Source organism: Bubalus bubalis, chromosome X (genome assembly GCF_019923935.1).
Source record: "Bubalus bubalis isolate 160015118507 breed Murrah chromosome X, NDDB_SH_1, whole genome shotgun sequence".
Taxonomy (NCBI): Eukaryota; Metazoa; Chordata; class Mammalia; order Artiodactyla; family Bovidae; genus Bubalus; species Bubalus bubalis.
This window is the reverse complement of record NC_059181.1, coordinates 7,287,090-7,307,507: the sequence shown is the minus strand read 5'-3', so window position 1 is coordinate 7,307,507 and position 20,418 is coordinate 7,287,090. Positions and strand designations below refer to the sequence as shown.

Sequence of the window (20,418 nt, the reverse complement as noted above, 5' to 3'; positions counted from 1 at the left end):
GATGCGAAAAAGCCATTAATTTAATTTTAAATTATTAAAATAAAGTTTTAAAAAGACATAAACTAAAAAAATTTTAAAAAGTGTAAATAACTCAAATGTCCATCAACTGGTGACGAATAAATAAACATGCAATGCAAATATTTGGCCATCAAATGAATGGAGTTCTTATACAAGCTATTAACATGCTAGCGCTTGAAATGATTATGTTAATTAAAAGAAGCCCAGGAACAAAAGGCTGTGTATTGCATTATACTGTTCATGTGAATGCGTATGTCCCGATTAGGTAATGCTCTAAAGACCGAAAACAAGGACTGTGAATGAAAGCGCCCAGATGAAGGGGCAAATGGAAAATGTCTGCCAACTGGAGAGTGTTTCCCATTGGAGGGATGAAAATATTCTAGAATGAGGCTGTGGTTATGGTTATTCAACCTATGAATAAGTTACAAATCAATGAATTATACAGCTTAACTAGTAAATCCATGGTACAGGTACAACACGTCAATAAATAAAATGCTTAAAAAAAAAAAAAAACTACTGAAATTAACTTCTACTTCCAGGAATATTATCCTTCAAAAACAAAGGAGAAGGAGATACTCTCATATCAACAAAAAATTGGGGAATTCATTCTCAGCAGATACCTTGTCTGTAAGAAATGTTAAAAGAAGTTATTTACACAGGATAAGAAGATATTGAAGAGAAACTATGAGTTAAGAAAGACTGTTATGTTGAAGTTTGACAGAAAACACCAATATTCTGGAAAGCAATCATCCTTCAATGAAAAGTTAATTGAAAAAATAAAGGAAGACAAATTGAAATGAAGGGTTGTTTTCTTATTATTAATTGGTAAAAGATAAATGCTTGTTTGGGCTTCTCCATCTTTGCTTTTCGCCAATTATGAGTCTTCATAATTAAGGTGGGTTTCATGTATACATGATCTCTTTTCACTCAGTGGTAAAGAATCTGCCTGCAATGCAGGAGCTGTAGCAGGTGCGAATTCCATCTCTGGGTCAGGAAGATCCCCTGAAGGAGAGCATGGCAACCCACTCCAGTATTCTTGACTGGAGAATCCCTGTGAACAGAAGAGACTGGTGGGCTTACAGTCCATGGGGTGGCAAAGAGTTGGGACATGACTGTGCAAGGAAACAACAGCAGACGTATGCCTAACAGAGACTCTGAAGATACTAAAAATAGATGAGAAAATTCTCAGCCTAAACAAAGCAAGACAAACAAACAAAAAAACCTAGATTGTAGAGCTGAATTATGAAAGGTTTTAGGCAGTAAAATGTCTCCCAACAGTAGTGTAAACAGTGTGTTCCACACAGGAGAGAGGAGTAATTTTTAATACTCACTTAATAGAAAAACATTCTAGTTACATTCATAAATTAAAGGAAATGAAAATGTTCAGAAAACAAACATAGTATAAAATCTACTGATGATTTTATGTCTAATTAAGACTGCAAAACTGTAAGGGAATCTTTAAGAAAAAATATCTGTGAAAGTTTACGCAGCCCCCAATGAAAAGAGTTGGACACGACTGAGCGACTGAACTGAACTGAAGCAGCCCCAATGAACGTAATTTTATTTTCTTTTTTCCCATAGTCTCAAAATAGCTGACAAAGAATTTCACTTTAAAACGTATTTTTCAATTTCAGCAGGATATTTCATATTCAAACATAGGATTTTTCATGATAAAAAGTTTGTACTTTGCAGTGAATATTTTGTTTCACTGATTTAGACATAAATAAAATCACATTGTGTGTCTTTGCCTTGACCATCTTTATGGCATCACTGTGCATTTAGTATCAACGGTTTGAATGTGTGGACTGTGACGTTCTCGGGTCATATACTCTTGAAGCCTAGCTTGAAGGATTTTGAGCATTACCTTCCTAGCATGTGAAATGAGTGCAGTTGTGTGGTAGTTTGAACATTGTCTGGCATTGCCCTTCTTTGGGATTGAAATGAAAACTGAACTTTTCCAGTCCTGTGGCCACAGCCAAGTTTTCCAAACTGGCTGGTGTATTGAGTGCAGCACTTTAACAGTACCACCGTTTAGGATTTGAAAGCATTCAGGTACAATTTAATCACCTCCACTAGCTTTGCTTGTACTGCTGCTTCCTAAGGCCCACGTGTCTGCACTACAGGATGTCTGGCTCTAGGTGAGTGATCACATCATCATGGTAATCCAGGTTATTAAGATTTTTTTTAACAGTTCTTCTGTGTATTCTTGCTACTTCTTCTTAATCTCTTCTGCTTTAGCTAGGCCCATAACGTTTCTGTCTTTTATTGTGCCTGTCTTTGCATGAAATGTTCCCCTGGCATTTCTCATTTTCTTGAAGAGATCTCTACTCTTTTTCACTCTATTGTTTTCCTCTGTTTCTTTGCTTTTTTCAAATCCCTTGTGAGTATACACTGGAAGTGACAAATAGATTCAAGGGTTAGATCTGGCACACAGAGTACCAGAAGACCTATGGATGGAGGTTCCTAACATTGTACAGGAGGTGGAGATCAAAACCATCCACGAGAAAAAGAAATGCAAAAAGGCAAAGTGGGTGTCTGAGGAGGCCCTACAAATAGATGAGAAGAGAAGAGAAAGGCAAAGGAGACACAGAAAGATACAGCCACCTGAATGCAGAGTCCCAAAGACTAGCAAGGAGAGATAAGAAGGCCTTCTTAAGTGAGCCACCAGGTAAGTCCCTTATCTAATAAAAGGGATTTCTCAGTGAGATCACTATGCGCTCAGTCTCCTCCTATGGACACTATGTCATAGTGCCTCCTCCCCTCCCCAGCTGGGGGTCACCGTCTGCTAGTCTCAGTGCCTGGGGAGAGGGGGCACCACAGCCTCTCCCATGGGGAAGCCACAGACCCGAGAACCAGGTGTGTCTCCCTGAGGATGTGATTGTACAAATCATGCACTCACCTTTAATCATCACCTCACACCCTGCAGTCGCCGAGAGACCATGGACCCTGCCACCTGGCCCCACCTCGGCAGTCACCCACATTCAGTGGACGCGCGGACGGATGACAAGCCCCACAAGACAGGGCTGAGAATAGCCTCTGCAAAGCCCAGCTCCTCAACGTGCCCACCGGCAGCCCCAAGGTGGCTTCCGGTTCAGGCCGGTGACATCACAGTACGTGACTTAAATGCAGCCTCCGTGATACCCAGCTTCACCCATGTGTCATCCCTCAGCCCTGAAGCAGCTCCTGGTTCAGCCCAGTGATGTCACAGGATGCGAACGAGGAGCGGCCTCCGCAATGCCCAGCTCCTCAGTGCGCCGTGCCTCAGCCCCGAGGTGGCTTCTGGTTCAGGCCGGTAACGTCGCAGGACGTGACTGAGACGCAGCCTCTGTGATGCCCAGCTCCACACACGCACCATCTGTCAGCCCCAAAGCAGCTTCCAGTTCAACCCGATGACGTCACCAACAAACCACTCGGCCCAGATGAAGTTGCCTGCGAAGGTGTTGGTACGGCCCCACACCCATGCGCAAAGGTAGGGGAGCCCCCACTGGGTCAGCTTCTCCAGGGACCAGGCCGGGTGGACGCGGACAAACTCCAGGTTCTCTGTGAGGTTGATGCTGGCCACCCACAGCCTGCCTGGGACAAGAGAGGGGCTGCTGTTCATGGTGCAGGCTGTTGGGTCAGCTGCCCAGGCGTGCGGCCACTAACCCATGGAGTCATGTGGCCAACCAAACCGTGTGGGCACTGACTCATGTGGTCACCCACCCATGGGGTCACTACCCCATGCACTGATCCCTCCACTGGCCACCAACCCCTGTGGGCACCCACCCATGGGGTCACTAACCTGTGAGGGCATGCGCTCACCTGTCCACATGATGACCCACTCGCACCGTCACCCGCCCATGGGGTCACCCACTCACCGAGTCAGCAACTCACATGGTAACCCACCCTGCACTCAGCAACTCAAACTGGTCACCCACCCACACAGTCACCCACCCACGCAGTCTCCAACCAACACGGTCTCTGGCCTATGTGACCAGTAATCCATGGGGTCACCCACCCACGCAGTCACCCACCCATGAGACCCCTAACCCATGGGGTCACCTGCCCACGCAGTCACTAAGCTGTGCCATCACTCACCCAGACTCTGGCCTCCGCAGAGGTCAGAGATTCAGATGTCCAACAGAGACCAAAGTTCAGACAGCAGGGGCTCATAGGGGTGTTGACTCATGAATTTCTCCTGTTACAAAGGGCAGGTGGGCTGGAGAGTGACCCCAAAGATGTCCATGTCCTGGCCCCGTGTGGTGGACACAATAATGTTCACATGGATGTCCACATCCTGTCTACATCCTAACCCCTGTGGTGGACACAGTAACATCCCCAAGGATGTCCACGCCCTGGTCCCCATGTGCTGAACAGAATAACATCCCCTAATACGTCCTGTTCCATTTCTCCACTTGAACACAAAGCCAGACCCATGCACGAGGACATGTGTGCGACCAGGTGTCCCGGTTTGAAGGCAGCACTCCCCTGGGTGGCTGCAGCTCTTCATGAGCTCCAGGTAGTGGATGAGGTCTCAGGGCTTCACCTGGTTCCCCCACCAGTAGGGGATACCGGGCCACAGTTCTGCATGCTGACTCATGGATGCCTCGTCCTTGTATGACAGGATGACCTGCTGGCCCTGGGACCACAGCTGGTGCAGAGTCAGCACCTCCTAGGGGGAGAATCATCCGGGTGCCCATGAGACATGTGCACAGGGGTTATTGGGGTGCCTTGTGACATAATGTGTCAGTTATCGGGGGTGTCCGAGAAGCTACAGTGATGTGTGGATTATTAGGGTGTCTATGAGCAGTGATGGGCTGGTTATTGGGTTCTCTGTGAGAAGAGACAGTCATGGGTGGGTTATTGGCATGTCTGAGTAGAGACACTAGTGGGTCGATTACTGGGGTGTCTGAGTGGAGATGGTGATGGTGGGTTATTGGGGTGTCTTGAGCAGTGATTGGTAGATTTTGGGGGTGTTTGAGTGGAGACAGTCGTGGGTAGATTACTTGGGTGTCTTGAGCAGTGATGGGTCGATTATTGGGGTGCCTGAGTGGAAACAGAGGTGGATGGATTATTGGGGTTTTTGATAGAAAACAGCAGGTGGATTACTGGGGCATTGTGAGGCATGATTGATGGATTTTGGGGATGTCTGAATAGAGACCAGGCAGGGTGGATTATTGGGGGTGCCTGTGACCAGTGATGGGCTGGTTATTGGGGTGTTTGAGTGGAGACAGTGGTGGGTGGATTACTGGGGTTCCATGAGCAGCATCACCTGGTGCCTGAATCAGCCTCATGCAGCAAGCAGATAGTTTGATTACAGTGAGGCCTAGTACTCCCACCACCCCCACTGCCAAGAGCATGGGGAGCCTGTGGCCCCTGTTCACACCCCCACGGGGACACAGCATGTCCCCAAAGATGTTCTTGATGCAGCCCATCAGGTACTCATGCAGGTCCTCCATCACGCCCTCGAAGTTCCTGCATGCCAGGATAACCACTTCCTGTGGGTGGTTCTCCAGCCACTCTGAGATCTCCATGAGCATGTCCTGGGTGGGGGTGGGGTGAAGGGCCTTGTAGTGAGAGACAGAGGGTCATGGGTGGGGAATTCCCCCGGCACAGCCACTCTACAGATGGGTTGGGGTGTCCTGACACACAAAGACATAAAGCATGGTGCCTGGTCCCAAGGGACCCAGCCTCTCTTGAGTGGCAGTGGGGAACCGTGGCATTGCTCTGGTGTGCTGGTGTGTGTGTGTGTGTGTGTACACACTCCAGTAGGTACAAGTGCACACACAGGTGTGCATGTGTTCAGGGTCTGTGTGTGCATGGATATGCATGTGTGTGTGCATGCACAGCAGCAGAGAGCATTGCTTATAACATTGTGTGAAGTCTGTGCTCCAGGGAGCATGCAAGGCCAGCAGGGTACATGCACACTGAGGCCCAGGACAGAACCTCCAGACCCCAAGGGTCTTTAGGTTCTGTGGTGGGGGCACTGGGGGCCGAGGCCAGTGTGAGACTTTAAGTGACTTGGCCAGCAGCCGAGAGAATGGACTGGACACCCCAAAACTGGACACAGGAAAAGACATGTCAGGGACCTGGTATAGCCAAATTCTGGGAGACACCCCAGAGGCCAGGGGTGCAGGTGTGCGTTCAGAAATGCGTGTTGGTTGGGAATTCTGAGTGACTGATGCCAGAGGTTTTCCCTCTCATGCCTGGAGTGGACGTGTGTCCGTCCCATTAGAGGTCAGTGTCCTCTAATGGGAGTGGACCTGTGTTTTCCCCTTAGAGGTCAGCCTCTCCTGTCTGGAGTGACTGTGTGTCCATCTGAGTGGACGTGTGCCCATCCCCTCAGAGGCCCTCCCCCTCCTGCCTGGACCAGACGTGGTGTCCCTGGCTGGCGGACCCCCCCCTCCGTAACCCTGCCCCCACCCCCACCTCCATGAGGGCCGTCATGTACACCATGTGGCCAGAGTGCAGGTTCCTCTCAGTGCCCTCCTCCATGTGCGCCAACTGCAGGTCCTCACACCAGCATCCAGGTGCTTCATGATGCTCAGAACCTGCACACAGAGGTCAGTCATCTGTGCTGGGCACAGAGGGCAGCCCCACTCAGGGGCTGGGCATGCACTGAGGATGCCCAACTGAGGGCCACATTGGCCACTGTGAAATCAACCGTGTTGGTGCTGCTGGGGTTGAGGCACTGCTTCTGGGAACAGGGTCCCCAGGGTCAGTGGTCATGTGGAGCACAGAGCCCGGGTCAAGATTGTGGTCTTGGGGGGGTGTTCCTGCAGAGTCCAGCCTCACACTCCTTCAGGCAGTCCCTGGGTGGAAGCTCCCTGTGGGTTCAATGCCAAGGCTCCATGACACCCAAGCTGGACCCTTGGACATGAGGACACACTAGACCCACAGAGATCTGTGCCCACCCCCACAAACAGCACTAGGAAAGGCAAGAAGGAATCAAGGGAAGAGAACAAAAGGACAAAACATCTGTCCACGACACAAATAAGACAGGAAAAAGCAAAAAATAACTTTAACGTACATTGAAAAGTGAAAGTTGCTCAGTTGTTTCCAACTCATTTTGATCCGGTGGACTGTAGCCCACCAGACCCCTCTGTCCATGGAATTATCCAGGCAAGATTACCAGAGTGGGTTGCCTTTCCCTTCTCCACATCTTCCCAACCCAGGATCGAACCCACATCACCCTCATTGCAAGCACATTCTTTACCAACTAGCCACCAGGGAAGCCCTAATATAAATTTGTAGCAGAAAATGTACTGTGTTCTCTACAAGGAGTCATAATGGAAAAAGAAAAAAACACAAGGATGAAAAAGTGGGGAAGAAAATAATAGATTCTCTCTATCCAAAATAAAAGAAAAAGCAAAAACTAATATTAACATAAACTAGTCGCAGAAAATGGTACTGTGTTCTCTACACAGAGTCACAATGGAAAAAGAAAAAGATATAAGGATAAAAAATGGGAAAGGGTGTCACAGCCCCACCCCCCAATCCAAATTAAAAGAAAAAAGAAAGACTCATATGAATATTGTCAGCTATTGTCAGGCACTTGCCATCCACCTCTACAAGGATTAAATGAAGTGCTGCTGCAGCCGCTGATCTTAAACACCCCCTGAAAGACCACCACCTGTGCCCCCCACCCCACACACACCCAGGTCTCTTTGAGAGCCATACCACTTGAGACCATGGCACCAAGGTCCCCCAGTATGGAGGGGACCCTGCCCTGGAGGGACGCAGAAGAAAGGGACCCAGCACCAAGGGACCCTCTGAGCAGAGGGACCCCAGTCCTGCAGGACTCCCGGGCTCTGGTGGACCCCCTGCTGCTCGCTCCCTCCTCTGGGTGTGAGCTCTTAAGGCCAGCCTGTAGGCAGCTGATGCAAGCAAGAATGTAGTTTGTCCACATTCCAGCCCTGGCTCTCTGCCAATCAGATCCCCTGAGGAGGATTCCAGCAACCAGGGACCTCCCAGGAGGAAGCAATCACACAGGTAAGAGCTGTGCTTGACAGCCTCTTGTCCTCTTGGGAGGACCAGCCCAGGAGCAGAAAAACCAGGAATATGACTGCCCCTCAAGTGCGGGTACAGGAAGGCAGGGGCCATCTGTCCCGCCCAGGTGGGCCCCTGCTCCTGAGGGCACCTGGGCCCCGGTGGGTTTCTACCCCATCCTGCATCCACCCCCTGGGTAACGTGTGTGCCAGTGACAGGACCACTGTCAATTGGGTGCCCCCTCCCCACAGACAGGGCCCCCAACATTGACTCCTCTTCATCCTCCACAATGACTGCCTCCCACCCCGGCTTCTCTGCACCCCATAAAACCCCCGATCCACCCTGGAGAAGCACTACAGGGGAGGGGTGTGAGTGCGTGCGTGTGTTCTCAGTCGCTTCAGTTGTCTTGACTCTCTGTGACCCCATGGACTCTAGCCTGCTGGGCTCCTCTGTCCATGGGACTTCCCATGTGAGAATACTACAGTGAGGTGCCATTTTCTCCCCCATGGGATCTTCCCGATCCAGGGATCTAGCCCGGGCCCCACGCATTGCAGGCTGATTCTTTCCCATCTGCGCCACCAAGAAAGTCTCCCTGGAGGGGGTGCTGGGGTGCAAACATAAACCCACCTCAAAGAACATGGGAACTCAGCTATTGCTTATCTGGGACCAGGAAGGAGCTCTGGTGTCAGCTCAGCTGCACAAAGGGCGGAACCCAGCCTTCCCCTTCCCTTCCCAGGTCCCCCAGCCTCTGTAACTTCAGACGGTGATGCTGTTAGTCCATGGGTCCCCGTTCTGGCTTCAGGCTGGTTCCACAGTAAAGCTGTGTCCTTTCCTACCTTTCTGGGAGGCTCTCTGGGTGGGGAAGATCTCCTGGAGGAGGGCATGGCAACCCACTCCAGTATTCTTGCCTGTAGAATCCCATGGACAGAGAAGCCTGGCAGACTACAGTCCATGGGGTCAGACATGACTGAGCAACTAAACAGCAATTCTGCTTTACAGCAGGTTTATTCTCAATCTCGTTTCCCCAAGAGGGATAAGGACACCGCCCCCTGTGGGTGACACTAGCGGCTGGAGCTGGGTCCAGGGCCCAGGCGTGCCCGCAGACCCTCACCTGGGTGGTGGACCTCTTGAGCACCATGGGCAGGGTGACACATGGCAGCACTTTGCCCAGAAGCTGCAGCAGCCTTGACTCCTTGTGAGAGATGGGTGACTTCTTGTTCAGGCAGTAGGTCATCATGCTGTGGCTCCCTGCAGGCAAACCAGGCAGGGGACACGTCACCCCCTGAGCCTGTCCTCTGTGCCCCCAAGCCACCCTAAGGATGCACAGCTATAGCACCGCGGGGTATGGGGGAGTCCCGAAAGTCATATCCACTGAGTCCTGGGGACTGAATCTTGTCTCGAAATGGGGTCTCTGCAGATGTGAGAAAGTGAAAGTCAATTTATTTAAGGAATCCCCTTTTTGGACAGGAAAGGCTTAAGGTGGCTTTTGATTTTATGGTTTGTTGTTTCCCAGGTGGTGCTCGTGGCAAAGAGCCTGCTTGCCAAAGCAGGAGGCATAAAGGATGCAGTGGTGATCCCTGGGTTGGGAAGATCCCCTGGGAAGGGAATGATAACCTACTCCATTATTCTTGCCTGGAGAGTCCATGGACAGAGGGGCCTGGTGGGTACAGTCCATGGGGCTGCAAAGAGTCAGACACAACTGAGCACAGAGAGACCTTCTCTAGTTACAAGTACTTTGAAGTTATTCATAGTATTTTCAGGCTTTTTATGACGCCAATGTTGTGGTCATTTATGTGTGGTTTTACTTATTCTTTTCCCTTTTAAATCTGTGTGATCTGTTTCAGAGACAGTGTGGAGAGGTTCACACTTTAGCAGTCACCTGGGGACAATCCAGAAATCTTCCCTTCTGTCTCTGAACATAGGTTTGGACTAGCTTTATTTCTTTCTCTTTTTTCTTTTCTTATTTATTCTCAGGGTCAAGGGATAGGAAGGAGGATTTACAAGTTCATAATATAATTTGATTTGATGATGTTATGGAAGAGTGGATGGATGGGTGGATAGATAAGTAGATGGATGGATGGATGAATGGATGGTGAGTGGGTGGATGGATCAATCAGTGGATGGGTGGATGATGGATTGGTTTGTGGATGGATGGATGGATGGATGGATGCTGGATGGGTGGATTTATGGATGGATGAGTGGGTGGTTGGATGGATGAGTGGATGGATAGGTGAGTGGGTGGATGGACAGATAGATGAGTGGATGGGTGGGTGTGTGGGTGGATGGATGGATGGGTGGGTCAGCAGCATGTGGCCCATGCACACAGTGGTGTATGAGTCACCATGAAAAGGAGTGAAGTTCTGACACAGGCTACATCATGGATGGACCTTGAACACACGATGGTCAGTGAGAGAAGCAGACACAGAAGGACACATTTTACCTGTCCATTTATAAAAGATGTCCAGAACAGGCAAATTTACAAAGACAGAAGCAGATGAGTGGTGCCCGGGCTTGGGGGAGAGGCATCGAGTTATTTTGTAAGGGGTATGGGAAGGAGAGCGGCCAAGGGCCACTCTGTGGTCCTGAAGACTTGGAAGCCTCCTCCATGTGGGGTCCCCACAGCTTTCCCCACGGGGAAGCACCCGGAAGGGCCGAGAGACTGGGTCCACGGTTCCCTGTCTGCTCCACACTCTCAAGGGAAGAGCCGTGTGGGGGCCCCTCCTCCCAGGCAGGGTGGGATGGCCTCATAGAACCCCACAGCTGTCGAGAGGGTGAGAAAGAGTCTAAAGCTGCCTTCCATAGAAAACAGCACTTCCTGTTTGTCCAACTGTCCATGTGCGCTCCCAGCGGGCAGTGTCCAGTGTCACAGAGCCAGGGCAGGGCCCAGTGTCTGCACGGCCAGAGGAGTGCTGGTGGAGAATGGGGCACGTTTACACCTTGAGGAGGTGAGCAGGGTGCTGTCTGGCAGGGACCCTCCCCTCCCAGGCCACGGTGTCTGGGGGCCACCCCTCAGATGGCCTGAGCACAGCAGTGTCACCCTGGAAGTGCCCGCCTGCCTGGTCACCACTGGCCATCCCCAAATCCAGATGCCCGCCCATAGCTGAGCTTTGCAGCACTTTTTGCAACCAAACTGGCTGGAGTCAGAGGTTCCTCATTTTAATTAGATAGTTCTGGTATCACTTATCGAGTTGTTTTGGGGGCGGGTGGCCCCCTTAAACTTTGGGTCCTCCAAGCTCAAGTGCAGAAAGTGCTGCACAAGCTCTGATGGAAAACGTGGGTGGAAAGCTGAGGGGTCCCCAGGAGTAGGACAGAGTGGCTGAGAAAAACACAACCCTGCCCCCCAGGGAGGCCAGCGTGTGTCCTGAAGGTGGGCTCTCGGGGGTTCATATACCTTCTGGGTTGAATGGGATAAAGTGGACAGACAAGGGAAGGTGCTGGTGTGTGTATGTGTGTGTGTGCAGTATGTGTGCGTGTGTGTGCATGTGTGTTTGGTGTGTGTGTGTGCATGCGTGTGTGTGTTCAGTATGCCTGTGTGTGCCTGCATGTGTGCATGTTTGGCTCTGAGGCTTCCCACACTTGGACCCATCTTGCAGCCGCATCTCCGCTGAGTCGAGCCTATGGGGCCTCACCTGGGATGGAGAGGTGGTGCAGGGGCATGTCCCAGAGCCAAGAACTCAGTGCCGACATCCAGTTGGAGTTCACTTTGGTGGCACAGGAAGGAGCCGGGCAAGCTCACCTGCCAGCCCATCGGAGGCCCAGCCTGGGCAATCTGGGGGAGGAAATAGGGTGTTGCATAATTAAAACAGGACATACAGAAGACCCGGTGCTGGCGGCATGGAGGTGTGGCTCTGAGAAACTTGTACCTGTGGACTTCTCTCCAAGAGAAAGGAGGATGGGGTGGTGAAGAGGGGAGAAGTGCTCTAGAGACGGAGAAACTGAGACACAGAAAGAAATGGACAGAGACATGAAAAGAGACAAACAGAAGTAGGGCGAGGGGGCAGAGAGACACAGGAGGTTAAGTGGGGGTTTGAGGAGGAGCAAGGGAGTGGGGAGACAGGGACTAACAGACAGACCCCAGCAGCTCAAGTCTGTTCTCCCTGAGGCTAGAGCTGGCGACCCCATCCAGAGGGTCCCCCTTCCTCGCACTGTGCACCAGCCCCCTCCTTTTGGTGCTGAGAGGGGCCCAGTTGAGCCTGTGGGCTCCAGGTATGGGGGCTTCCACCCTAGGGGCAATGGAGTCCAGGCCCAAGGTCACATGCCCGTCACTCCCCGGAGGCGGTCTCTCGATCTGATGAGTGTTGCTGCAGTAAAAGTGACTGGACAGGCTCCCAGGATGAAGCACCCACCTGAGCAGCTAAGAAGCTGGGAATGCCTCCAGTCAGGGTCTGAGTGTCCCCTCTCTCCTGTTATGGGTGGGTGTCCTGGTGGTCTGCATGCCATCAGGACTCCTTTCATGGCAAACACATGCCTGGACCTTTATATTTGTGTTTACTGCTCTCCATGGACAGGGGTTGTCTCTATTCTTAAGGTCCCCTCTCTATAGTAATAGTTCCCTTCTGTTGTTATAGTCCCCCCTCTACAGTAATAGTCCCCTTCTGTTGTCATGGTCCCCCCTCTACAGTAATACTCCCCTTCTATTGTCATACTCTCCCCTGTACAGTGATAGTTCCCCTTCTATAGTAACAGCCCCCTCTAATATCATAGTTGGAGAAAGGCATGGCAACCCACTCCAGTATTCTTAGCTGGAGAATCCCATGGACAGAGGAGCTTGGTGGGCTCCATGCAGTCAGTCCATGGAGTCACAAAGAGTCGGACACGACTGAACGACCAACACTAATGTCATAGGGTTTAGAGTAATAGCCCTCTATTCTCAAAACTTCACTTCTACAGTAACTGTGTGTTTTGAGTTCAAGTTTATAAACCTTTTCTCTGTTTCCTGTGTAGAGAAGATCCTTTAGCATTTGCTCAAGAGCTGGTTTGGTAGTGCTGAATTCTATCAGCTTTTGCTTGTCTGTAAAGCTTTTGATTTCTCCTTCATATTTGAATGAGATCCTTGCTGGGTATAGTAATCTGGGTTGTATGTTTTTCTCTTTCATGACTTTAAGTATGTCTTGCCCTTCCCTTCTGGCATGAAGTTTCCATTGAAAGATCAGCTGTTATCCTTTTGGGAATCCCCTTGTGTGTTACTTGTTGCTTTCCCTTGCTGCTTTTAGTGTTTGTTCTTTGAGTTTGATCTTCATTAATTTGATTAATATGTGCCTTGGGGTGTTTTTCTTTGGGTTTATCCTGTTTGGGGCCCTCTGGGTTTCTTGGAATTGGGTGGTTATTTCCTTCCCCATTTTAAGGAAGTTTTCAACTATTATCTCCTCAAGTATTTTCTCATGGCCTTTCTTTTTGTCTTCTTCTGGGACTCCTATGATTCGAATGTTGGGGCATTTAACATTGTCCCAAAAGTCTCTGAGGTTGTCCTCATTTCTTTTCATTCGTTTTCCTTTTTTCCTGTCTGCTTCATATATTTCCACCATTCTACCTTGAACCTCACTTATCCTATTTTCTGCCTCAGTTACTCTACTATTGGTTCGCTCCAGAGTGCTTTTAATCTCAGTTATTGCATTATTCATTATCGATTGACACTTTTTTATTTCTTCTAGGTCCTTGTTAAACATTTCTTGCATCTCCTCAATCCTTGCCTTCAGTCTCTTTATCTTTAACTCCATTTTGTTTTCAAGATTTTGGATCATCTTTCCTATCATTATTCTGAATTCTTTCTCAGGTAGACTTCCTATCTCCTCCTCTTTTGTTTGGTTTGGTGGGCGTTTACCATGTTCCTTTACCTGCTGAATATTTCTCTGCCTTTTCATTTTGTTTAGATTGCTGTGTTTGGGGTGGCCTTTCTGTATGCTGGAAGTTTTTGGTTCCTCTTTATTGTGGACGTTCCTCCCTGTGGGTGGGGTTGGACTAGTGGCTTGTCAAGATTTCCTGGTTAGGGAAGCTTTTGTCAGTGTTCTGGTGGGTGGAGCTGGATCTCTTCTCTCTGGAGTGCAATGAAGTGTCCAGTAGTGAGTTTTGAGGTGTCTATGGGTTTGGTGTGACTTTGGGCAGCCTGTATTTTAATGCTCGGGGCTATATTCCTGCATTGCTGGAGAATTAGCATGGTGTGTCTTGCTCTGGAACTTGTTGGCTCTTGGGTGGAGCTTTGTTTCAGTGCAGGTATGGAGTCAGGAGTTCTCTGGTTTTCTCAAGTTTTGTATTTAAGCCTCCTGCCCTTGGCTTTCAGTCTTATTCTTACAGTAGCCTCAAGACTTCTCCATCCATACAGCAATGATGATAAAACATCTAGCTTAATGGTGAAAAGATTCTCCACAGTGAGGGACACCCAGAGAGGTTCACAGAGTTATATGGAGAAGAGAAGAGGGAGGAGGGAGACAGAGGTGACCAGGAGGAGAAGAGGGTCAGTCAAAAGGGGAGAGAGCAATCTAGCCAGTAATCAGTTCCCTAAGTGTTCTCCACAGCTGAGAATACACTTCACAGAGTTAAGTAGAGAAGAGAAGGGGGAGGGAGGTGATAGAGGTGACATGGGGGAGAAAAGGGAGAGTCAAAAGGGGAGAAAGAAATCAAGCCAGTATTCACACCCCTAAGTAAAAATGGGTACTGAAGATTAGATTCTTAAGGGTACAAAATTGGTAACAAATACCAAAAAGCAAAGATTAAAAACCTAGAGTAGAGGTTGGATTCTCAAAAACACAATATTAAAGAAAAAAAATCACAAAAATTATAATATATATATATATATATATGGTTTGCTTTAAAAAATAGGTTTTTTGCAAAGTAATAGTAGGTTTTAAAAATGAAAATTAAAGGAGTAATAAAGAACTTAAAAATAAAATAATTTAAAAATTATAATTGTAAAAATATATCTAGGAATTTCTCTGGAGCTGCTGCCAGCAGGGTGGGGTCAGTTCAGTTTCGGATAGTTCCCTGTTCCAGCTTATACTTCTTCTCAAGGTCTATAGGCCCCTTCCAATGCATAGTCAATGCTAGCTACAGGGTTTTAATTTGCTGCACCTGTCACTTCCAGAGCGGCTTCCTCTTTATTTATTTTACCTTCCTCTGTTTGCAAGTCCTTTCAGTGTCTAATTTCCACCGTGACACAAGGGACTGAAGGGGTCACTTATTTCGGCTCACTTGTTCAGTTGTGTTGTGGAGAGGGAGGAGCACTGCAAACAAATATCATTGGCATGTGAGGGGAGTACTCATGGTGTATGGACCACATGGGGCTTGCCCCAGCTCATGATGGCCTGTGCTTTCCCAGTCTACACTGCTCAGGCTCCAGGTTGCTCTGCAGGGGAACTGTCCAAAGTTGGCCCTGCATTTCATGCACTTCCCTGGTCTGAGCTGCTCAGGTTCAGGTTCTCGGGTACTCCACAAAGGCACAGACTCAGTTGGACCTGCGTTTTGTGCCCTTCCCAGGTCCAAGCAGCTCAGGCGACCAGGTGCTTGGCAAGCACACTGCCCCAGGTGGGCCATGTGTCTTAATCACCTCCCTGGTCCCGGCTGCTCGGTGTCCCATGTGTGCCAAAGGAGTGCTGTTTCAGGTGTGCTGTATGTCTCTTCTGGGGGGCTGATCTCAGGTTGCGACCCTCCTGGCAGATGCCAATCGTCCAGGATCCCAGGAACATGTGGTTAGCAAGTAGGAGCCTGCTCACAGTTTGGTGCAGGATGCCATCTCTGGGGCAGAGATTGCCCCTCGTCTTCCACCTCTGGCTGTCGCCCACCTGCCTCTCTGCCTCCGGCAGGGTGAGGGGCCAGTCCACAGCTAGCTAGCTCTCCTTTGGTGTTCACTCAGTCCTTTGTTCTGTGAAGTGGCCAGACTGTGCCTTAGGTTAGAGCTTTCACAGGAAAATTCTCTCTCTCTCTGGCTATCCCACAGTTTGGGTTGCTATCTCACCTTAGCTCCCTCAGATTGTCCTCAGGGCATTCAGGCCCAGTCCTTACCCTAAGCATGCAACCCACGCCTCTCCTGCTTGCTGTGGCAGATGTGAGTGTCTAGGCTATTTCTCCGCTGGGAGTTGTGGTTAAGGCACATATTCTGTGGAATTTTTTTCCCCTCCCACTTATGTTTCCCTCTGCAATTCCAAAACTCCCCACAGGCCTGGTAAGAGGGTTTCCTGGTGATTGGAAACTTCTCCTCCTTCACGACTCCCTCCCCAGGACGGGTCTCCTTCCCTAACTCTTCTGTCTCTCTTTTTGTCTGTTACATTTTGTCCTACCTCCTTTTGAAGAGAATGGGCTGCCTTTCTGGGTGCCTGGTGTCCTCCGCCAGTGTTCAGAAGTTGTTTTGTGGAAGTTGCTCAGCATTCAAATGATATTTTGATGAATTTGTGGGGAAGAAAGTGGTCTCCTCTTTCTATTCCTCCACCATCTTAGGACCGCCCCACCTCTTACTTTTAAATATTTATTTAATCAGCTGCGCTGGGTCTTAGTTGTGGTACACAGGGTATTCAGTTGAGGCATGTGGGATCTAGTGCCCTGACCAGGGATTGAACCCAGCCCCCCTGTGTTGGGAGCTCAGAGTCTTAGCCTCTGGACCAGCAGCGAATGCTGCAGCATCCTACTTAAAAAAAAATGTTATTTATTTTTGGCTGTGCTGGGTCTTTGTTGCTATGCGGGCTTTTCCCTGGTTGTAGGGAGTGGGGGCTACTCTCTAGTTCTTGTGCTTGAACTTCTCACTGTGGTGGCTTCTCTTGTTGGGAAGCATGGGCACTAGGCATTTGGGCTGCAGTAGTTGTGCACAGGCTTAGTTGCTCCACAGCATGTGGGATCTTCCCAGATCGGGGATGAACCCATGTCTCCTGCATTGGCAGGCAGATTTTTAACCACTGCACCACCAAGGAAGTCATTCCCCTCCCTCTTCCTGCCAACCTCCTACTTAAAAAAAAAAAAAAAAAAGACTAAAAACAACCTGTTTAGTAAATTTTCAGGAGTCTGAGCTCTGAGGTCAGCGTCTGTGGTGTCATTCTCCCAAAGGCATCTTGGCTTCAGATACTGGTTGGGCTCATGGGTCTGGCGACCAGGGCAGGTCTGGCAGCTGAAAACAGGCTTGGCCTCTGGTGCTCTGCCCTCACTTACTCACCCAGGGTCCCCGAGCCCTGGCAGCCAAGCAGAGCAGTGCCAGGTGGGTCAGGTACAGCTATGGGGCTTCTGAGGTCCGAGTGGAGCGTGCAGTGGAGGCAGCTGGCTGTCCTGTCACTGTGACTGCTGCTGTCTTGTTTGCCCGTGCAGCGCAGTCCTAGTGTCAGGTGAGGCCTGGCCACTGTCATGGGGACAGGATGGGACCTCAGACAGCTCACATCAACAGCCCTCTTCCTCACCTCTGCTTCACTTCGTGGCTTGTGGCTGCTGGCATCTCTCTGGGCTGGGAGGGTGTGTAAAGCACCAGCCCCCTTGCTCAAGGTCAGCTGAGACCCCAAGCTCTGGGGTCACACACCATCGCTGCCGCCATGCAGGTCTTCCCACTTCTGTGAGGGAGGGCCTGTGAAGGCCTGTGGGTGATGGGGGTTTTGGGGGTGTTGTGGGCTGGCCCAGGATCCAGCTTTTTGAGGGGTGGAGAGGGGAGGGGAGGGGAGGGGATGAAGAAGCTTTGACCTGCTCAGGCTTCCAGGGGATTCCAGGCCCTGCTCTGGTGGGAGGTGCAGGTGAGAAGCCCCTGCAAGCTTCTGGGTCTCCACTGTATTTCAGTTGAAACCCCTCTGCCTGCATCACCCCTAACTCTCTCTCACTCCTGTGGCCCCAGCCACAAGCCATGGAAGATGGAGAGTTTACGTGGCTTCCCTTCCAATAGGGAAACCAAGCAGACAAACGTGTTCCTTTAGGAAAGCATGAAAGAAACGAGAAAATAACAGTGGGTGGTTATTACTGACACGGTTCATGTAGCGACACTTCACAAGCCTGGAACAGGGAGGGAACTGAGGGCCATTTGCCCCAGTCCTGGAGTTACCACCTCCCACCCCTCCCTGCCCCATAGCCCACTCACCCCTTGGTGTCCTCTGGTGACCGATTGGACTTCAGGCTCCTGAACCCATTCTGGAAGGATCAGGACAGAGCAGAGTTCATTCAGAGAGGGATCAGATCAGATCAGTCTCTCAGTCGTGTCCGACTCTTTACAACCCCATGAATCACAGCACGCCAGGCCTCCCTGTCCATTACCAACTTCCAGAATTTACCCAGCCTCACGTCCATCGAGTCAGTGATGCCATCCAGCCATCTCATCCTCTGTCGTCCCCTTCTCCTCCTGCCCCCAATCTCTCCCAGCATCAGAGTCTTTTCCAATGAGTCAACTCTTCGCATGAGGTGGTGAAAGTACTGGAGTTTCAGTTTTAGCATCATTCCTTCCAAAGAAATCCCAGGGCTGATCTTCAGAATGGACTGGTTGGATCTCCTTGCAGGCCAAGGGACTCTCAAGAGTCTTCTCCAACACCACAGTTCAAAAGCATCAATTCTTCGGTGCTCAGCCTTCTTCATAGTGCAACTCTCACATCCATACATGACCACAGGAAAAACCATAGCCTTGACCAGACGAACCTTTGTTGGCAAAGTAATGTCTCTGCTTTTGAATATGCTGTCTAGGTTGGTCATAAATTTTCTTCCTAGGAGTAAGCGTCTTTTAATTTCATGGCTGCAGTCACCATCTGTAGTGATTTTGGAGCCCAGAAAAATAAAATCTGACACTGTTTCCACTGTTTCCCCATCTATTTCCAATGAAGTGGTGGGACCGGATGCCATGATCTTTGTTTTCTGAATGTTGAGCTTTAAGCCAACTTTTTCACTCTCCACTTTCACTTTCATCAAGAGGCTTTTGAGTTCCTCTTCACTTTCTGCCATAAGGGTGGTGTCATCTGCCTATCTGAGGTTATTGATATTTCTCCCGGCAATCTTGATTCCAGCTTGTGTTTCTTCCAGTCCAGTGTTTCTCATGATGTACTCTGCATATAAGTTAAATAAACAGGGTGACAATATACAGCCTTGACGAACTCCTTTTCCTATTTGGAACCAGTCTGTTCCATGTCCAGTTCTAACTGTTGCTTCCTGACCTGCATACAAATTTCTGAAGAGGCAGGTCAGATGGTCTGGTATTCCCATCTCTTGAAGAATTTCCCACAGTTTATTGTGATCCACAGAGTCAAAGGCTTTGGCATAGTCAATAAAGCAGAAATAGATGTTTTTCTGGAACTCTCTTGCTTTTTCCATGATCCAGCAGATGTTGGCAATTTGATCTCTGGTTCCTCTGCCTTTTCGAAAACCAGCTTGAACATCAGGAAGTTCATGGTTCACATATTGCTGAAGCCTGGCTTGGAGAATTTTGAGCATTACTTTACTAGCGTGTGAGATGACTGCAATTGTGCAGTAGTTTGAGCATTCTTTGGCATTGCCTTTCTTTGGGATTGGAATGAAAACTGACCTTTTCCAGTCCTGTGGCCACTGCTGAGTTTTCCAAATTTGCTGACATATTGAGTGCAGCACTTTCACAGCCTCATCTTTCAGGAGTTGAAATAGCTCAACTGCAATTTCATCACCTACACTAGCTTTGTTTGTAGTGATGCTTTCTAAGGTCCACTTGACTTCGCATTCCAGGATGTCTGGCTCTAGGTCAGTTGCCGGGGTCCAGCCCCGGCTGATCCAGGGTATTCGAAGCGGGGACGGCGTCGGCGACCTATTTAATTATTTATTCATCAAAGATATAAAGAGTAATAGAATGAGGATAGCTCAGTAGGAAAATTCAGTGGAGAAAAGAGGCTGAGTAGCTTGGTTTACGCGGGAGACCAATAAAACTTCAAGACAAGAAGTTTGCACCACTTACATAGGCCGCAGGCGTCCTTCCGTTCTCCCGAAGGAGAGGAGACACTGAGGCCTCCCCGGTCGGATCTTAGAAGCCCAGGCATAATTAGCAAGCATGGTGGGTTCCGCGCTCCAGATGGAGACTCAGCCAGAATTTGAAAGAGAGAGCGACATGGGGAGACCAAGTTTCAGTGAACAAGGCCCGCACTTTATTTTCCAAAGTAGTTTTTATACCTAAAGTTGTGCATAGAGGATAATGGGGGAAGGGGTGGAGTCATGCAAGGACAGCAGTTCCTGGTCCTAATCGAAGCCAGGCTTTCAAACTTATCATATGCAAAAGTTCAGGTGAATTACATCATCTTCTGGCCAGGAGGCCTGTTAACATTTTAAGAAACTTATCTTTCTCTAAAGGTGATTATTCCAAAGTCAGGCACCAGCCTCCAAAAAAGCATTGGACAAAGCTGCATTCCTATAGGGCAAAGGTGAGGTGGGCTCAATCAAGAAAAGAATTAACTCCAGGGTCCAACGTTACAAACATTGAGGCTACTACTTACATTTCTATACACCCATTATATCAATCAATACACTGCCAAGGAC

The 20,418-nt window shown here is 49.4% G+C and overlaps 1 pseudogene; it reads right to left on the bottom strand.

Moving 5' to 3' along the window:
- Positions 1-3,357: 3,357 nt before the first annotated feature.
- Positions 3,358-11,734, bottom strand: LOC123465422 (annotated as a pseudogene).
- Positions 11,735-20,418: the final 8,684 nt, after the last annotated feature.